The sequence below is a fragment of the Phyllobates terribilis genome, unplaced genomic scaffold, assembly GCF_046119375.1.
Source record: "Phyllobates terribilis strain yellow unplaced genomic scaffold, ASM4611937v1 Scaffold_1__5_contigs__length_1240528914, whole genome shotgun sequence".
Classification (NCBI taxonomy): domain Eukaryota; kingdom Metazoa; phylum Chordata; class Amphibia; order Anura; family Dendrobatidae; genus Phyllobates; species Phyllobates terribilis.
In genome coordinates, this window is record NW_027362761.1 from 804260764 (window position 1) to 804266763 (window position 6000).

Consider the following 6000-nt stretch of genomic DNA (forward strand, 5'->3'; position numbering starts at 1 on the left):
TACATATACAGACCAAAAGTTTGGACACACCTTCTCATTTAAAGATTTTTCTGTATTTTCATGACGATGAAAATTGTACATTCACACTGAAGGCATCAAAACTATGAATTAACCAAAGAACCAAAGATCTCAAATTTGGACTCATCAGACCAAAGCGCAGATTTCCACTGGTCTAATGTCCATTCCTTGTGTTCTTTAGCCCAAACTTGTCTCTTCTGCTTGTTGCCTGTCCTTAGCAGTGGTTTCCTAGCAGCTGTTTTACCATGAAGGCCTGCTGCACAAAGTCTCCTCTTAACAGTTGTTGACGTTTGGTCTGTACTGTATGTGTGCTCTCTTGTAGTTAATAAACTTGCAAAAAAGTTTCAGTTTGTAATGTTCATTCCTTCATTCATTTTCAGACCTAATATGAAGTATGCACCCTGTTCAAAGTTTCAGAATTTTCCGATGTGAGAGTGTCTCTCCCAGACACATAGGCTGTATGTATCCTGGGTTCTTCTTGCTTCTCTCACTTTCTCGTTCCAGCTCAACTTCCTTCCTGCACTTATTTTCTCTCCATGTGCTTTCCTCCTTATCTATAGGCTATTTTCTGTACTTTCCATAAAACTTTGGCTACTCTCCTCTGTCCACTGCTGATCTGAGTAAAACCCTGTTCCTCTCCCTCCTGCAATCTATAACAATAGGGTCACACCACCATATTTTCTATCATCTGATAGAATCCGGCTAATCACACCCTGATCAAACTCTGATCCACAGTGTGATCCAATTTTCTTGGATGTGGAGAAATTAGAAAAAAAAATTCTCCATCTTCTCCATTCTGTCAATCTGTGAAAATCGCACCACACTCGGATGACGAACTTTTCCATGGACTGAATGATTGAGTGCAATCCATGAAAGTTTCACCGCACTCGGATGTCATTCAAGTGCGGTCCAATGTTTTCCATGGACTCTTTGATTTGCATGGCCGAATATTGGATGCAAAGCTTACATGCTGCAATTATTTCCTTGTAAAGACTCTGCAGGAGGAAAAACATTGGACATGTGTGTGAGAAGGAGATGTGTGGACATTGCTGCGATATCAGCCTCCGGCCACAAGAGGTCTCTGTTGCCTCTAAAAGTGACTCTTTGGTGAACTTGGTGGTGTGTGAGTCTGCAAAAACAAGTAGTAAAGAGAGGAAGGACAGTGTGGTGCTGCATCCTAAGAGCTCGGTGTGTGCATCGTGCTGGGAGCGTAACAGACCTTTGAGTGAAGGTGAAGCCTTGTCTGTGACTCTGGCCAAAGAGTAAGAATCACCTTGGGGGGACGACTACGGTTGGATGCAGAGTTGGATTCCCCACAGGGCATCTGAGTGACGTGAAGGGCCTTCTGCTAGTCTGACAGACTGAATACTGCGCTCCTGTGAAAAAGTCAGGACCCTCTCCTTAGTCTCCCAGCTAAGTGCCTGATCAGATGATTAGACAGCTTCTACAGAGAACAGTTAACGGCCGGTAAGTCCTGAGCTCAGGCATCACCACAGGGATTACGGTGAATGCATGCATGCAAATAGCAGGAAGAGTTTGGCGCCAAACACAAGTTCTCAATTAAAGACATTAATTGTAGGCAGGTTTGGGTGAACTCCCCCCAGTGGTGAGCTTGTGTATAGATAGAATATCAGTATTGTAAACGTAGAATGTTGTTAAGTTTGTGAACTTTTGCGCTGCAACCACTGCAGGGGCCGCCTAGTGCTCCCATCTGATTACATCATTTCTCTGGGTAACACTCGGTTACCGCACTAGGCGGAACCACTGGTTAGGCAAATTATAGTTCATATTGTAGTACATCCTGGTCCTGTCAGTTGTGCAGTGCAGGCGCCCCAGCTGTGAGAGCTGGGTGTGTGAAGCTTGTGTTCTTTTCTTACGTTGCCAAGGCAACCCAGTTTTTATTCTTAGTAAAAAGTGGTTCCTTAACAAAGTGTCTTCTTGTATCCTTTGTCCTCGGCCCGCTGTATTCTGAGAGACCTCCCTGATACACAGTCTACATGTGCATAACCTCATAGAATAACATAGGTGCAATCTGATGTTTAATCTGATCGAACTTGGACAGAAAATACAGTTGTCTTCACGTGCCCTATCACTGAGAGAAGTGAAAGGGAAGTGTGGCGCCCCTGAGGGTTCAGTCGCCACAGAGGTTCTGCACCTCACCCAGAGGTGTGGTGTCTCTCTCCTCTCAGGTAAGGAGGGAGTGCTGCCCAGAACCCCTACACCTGCATCCAACACTACACTACTCCAGGCCGGCAGGAGGGGCAACATGCAGAGCGCAGCTGCTGAGCCCTGACCCTGGCTGGAGTGGGGGGAACCCAAAGGTAGGGGGAACCAGTAGTGGGTGTGGGTGGAGGAAGTAGTTAGAGGGAGCACTTTGGTAGGAGTATAAGATAGGGAAGCCATCTTGGGGTGGTGTTCAGATAGTTCAGAGGAGCAGTTCAGAAGAACAGCTCGGGACCATTCAGAAGAACAGTCCGGGAGCAGAGTCTCATTAGGAGCTCTGCTCCACAAGTAGGGCCGAGTCTGGAGGCCCAGGAGGGGAGCATGGAGTAGGCTCCATTCAAAGAAAGGATCCCAGGGGGTACGGCGCGTGCAGGACGGCACCCGTACGCCCCGCATGTCAGAAGACAGAGGGATCGTAGCCGCATTCTAGTCCCTTGAGGGTCAAGCAAGTCTGTGTAACTCCGACGGACAGGAGGGACTTCAGAGTACCTGAACAGGATTGAGAGTAGGCAGCGCAGAGCAGGAGGGTGAAAGACCAGTGTGGAGACGGTCAAAATAGGAACACGAGAAAGTGGGGTTCTGCCAGGTATTCCCAAGCGGCCTGAGGAAGGATTGAACCCCTGCCCGGTGAACGCAGTGCGACGTGGGAGGCTGTAATCTGACAGTGCACCCTGTGGAACTAAAGAACTGTGAGTAAAGACATGGATGACTGCATCGCACCGCCTCTGTCCAGTTATTTAGTCCGCGCCATCATTCCCTCTCTGCACTACAACGCCCAGCGCAACCACCACTCCATCTTACACTGCCCTGAGGCCTGCTCCACCTGTGGGGAGCCGTCCCATCACTAGCTGCCCTAACATCTGCCTCAGAGGTCTGTTGCAGCGTTGGTGATCCTCACCAGACACCACAGGTGGCGTCACAAACTTTCTAAAAGTACCCCCCCCTTTTGCACTGACCGCCCTGGGCCACGGACCGGGCCAGCCACCGTGATATCCCCCGGCAACCAGGGGCCCGGCTACCGAGAACTCCACGGCCCTGGGGGCGCGTCAGAAGCTGAGAGCCATCAAAAGCTTCTCTGATGCATTTGAAACATTTTCCCAAAAGCTAGGTAAAGGACTTACTTATTTCAGCAGCAAATTGATGTTTTAATAAAAACTATTTAGAAAGTTAACAAAATAAAATTTGTGTGATGATGTATATAGACTTTAAAGAAAGTTTTGCACAGCTGTATATGTTCATAGCAGATCAAATAATTGATTTCCATGAAATGAATAAACAGGTTCTCCAAAAAAGTGCCACTCGTGTCTATCGGCTAAGTCAGATCCTTAGCAAGATTAGTGCTGTTTTAGAAAGAAAAACAGTGCCTTTTGAAATCTCATACAACTCTTTTGATACAAATCCTACATAAATTTTGTCCATGAATACAAACTTTGTAACTGCTCATTTCTAGTCACCCGCCTCCTGAATGATGTTTTATCTTTATGAGAATAGCGGCTATGTAATTTCTTTCTCTGCCGGTTGTAAAAGAATGAAATGTAAAATATCTGGGAGAAGCTCATCAAGTCTTCACTATTCTGCTACCTGTTGATAAGGGAGAAAAGATGAATCGCTTGATTATGTCAGTGGCAGCTTGCTTGAAATGAAAAAAGGGTCTAGTTGGAGCATGCAGCTCTTTGCTATCGCTCTTATAATAACCTGTAATACTGCAGCAAGATCGTTTTGTCACACCACATCTGATTGATGGTCTCGGATATAAGACATTACATGGTTAGAGTAAATCGACATCTAAACATACAAATTATTTAAAGGAAAGCAAGTGAGGGAGCCCGTAATCCATTGGCCTCCAGGGAAGAACAGGCAGACAGGTTTTAGTTAAGATGATCCTATTTCCAGCTGCAATTTATAGTCTATTGAGTTGTGGCAGGGCCTTTTTATATGGGAGGAAATTGTCATCCATTGCAAATGAGAAGCTGTTTTGACATTGGTATCTATGGAAGTGCCTGTGAGAAATGATTTCAACGATTGGGCTGTTGAGGTTAAATGATGCTTTGTATCAGACAGTCTGCATTCATTTCCCTTTCTTTCCAGGCTCCTTCTTGGAACAATTATTCTGTTTAAGATTAGTAACAATGTATTTCAGGCTGCCATTGTATTGACAGCTTTGATAGAGGCCTTTGCTTAAATGATGCTACCTTGTCATTACCATGCCACTTAAAAAACTGAATAGGAAGGGCCTATTGCTGTCAGTTGAGTCCTCTACTTGTAAAATGATCTCTATGCCTGCATCTGAACTAGATTAATACATGTCATTACTATGAATTTATTCTCACCCCTTTGTGACCTATAGGAGACAATCAAATCGTTTTCTTTACCCTATACATGATAAAATTGAACTTATTTATTCTTAAAATGTAAGGTGCCTATCATGACAAAATGAAATAAATAAAGCTTAGTGCAGAAAAGACCATTTTGTTGAGTGTGATATTAAAAGTATGTAAGAGATTGCTCTCTAGAGAGCGTCATTTACGGACACAGAAGCAAATACCTATCATTAACCTATTTAGGACTGATTCTTTAGGATAAACCATTTTTTTTTGTTTTTAATCATTGATTTACAGTAGCTGAATTTTTCTTGTTTGTTTTTTAACGACGTCTATAGGGCTTGTTGTATTTGTCAGCGGTACCATTTGGGGGTACATAAAACGTATTAACTAACTTTTATTAGCACATTGTGGGAAGGAATAGATAAAACAAGGTAATTATGCATTTGTTTTTTTACATTTTATATTATTTAGTGTGTGGCATAAACTTTATGCTGTGGGTCGAAATGGTTACAGCAATACCAAATATTTAAAGTTTTATTTTTGTTTTATTTCTCATATTCATTTCTTTTAAACACAATTAATTTTCATAATTTGGTGTAATTGACGTGTTATCTTTATTCTGGTTGTCTATACAATTATACATGTATATATTATTTGTTATTTTATTTCTTTTGCACTAAAAAAATACTTAAAAAAAATGTTTTTTTTTGTATTTTCTGAGAATCATAACTTTTTGAAATTGATACGATTACAGTGATATCCAATTTAAGTATATTTTTTATGTTATACTATTTTTGCACAAGAATAACACTTTTTAAAACAAATCTTTTTATTTTTTTGTCTTCATAATCTGAAAGCCATAAGTTATTCATCTTTCTTTTTATACAGCTGTGTGAGATCTGTTTATTGTGGAACAAGCTATAGGTTTTATAGGTACCATTTTACAGATACCAAATTCACTTTATATTTTTATTTTGCCATAAGCATAAGCAATTCAGACATTTATTTTTTTACTTCTTTTATGATGTGTACCGTGGAGGATATATAACTACTGTATGTTTCGGACTATAAGACGCACCTAGGTTTTAGAGGAGGAAATTAGAAAAAAAAATTGAAGCAAAAAATGTGGTCATGATGCCCTGTTATGGGGGGCTCTGCTACTGACACTGTTATAGGGATAATATCCTTCAATTCTGAACTAATATCCCCCATCCTGGTATATATGCCCCCACCCATTCTGATATACATTGTCCCCATCCTGCTATACAGGGCTCCCCATCCTGGTATTCATGGTCCCCATCCCCATCCTGGTATACATGGTCCCCCATCCCCATCCTGGTATACATGGCACCTATCCCAACCCTGGTATACATGCCCCCATCCCCAACCTGGTATACATGGCCCTCCATCCTGTTATATATGGCCCCCCATCCTG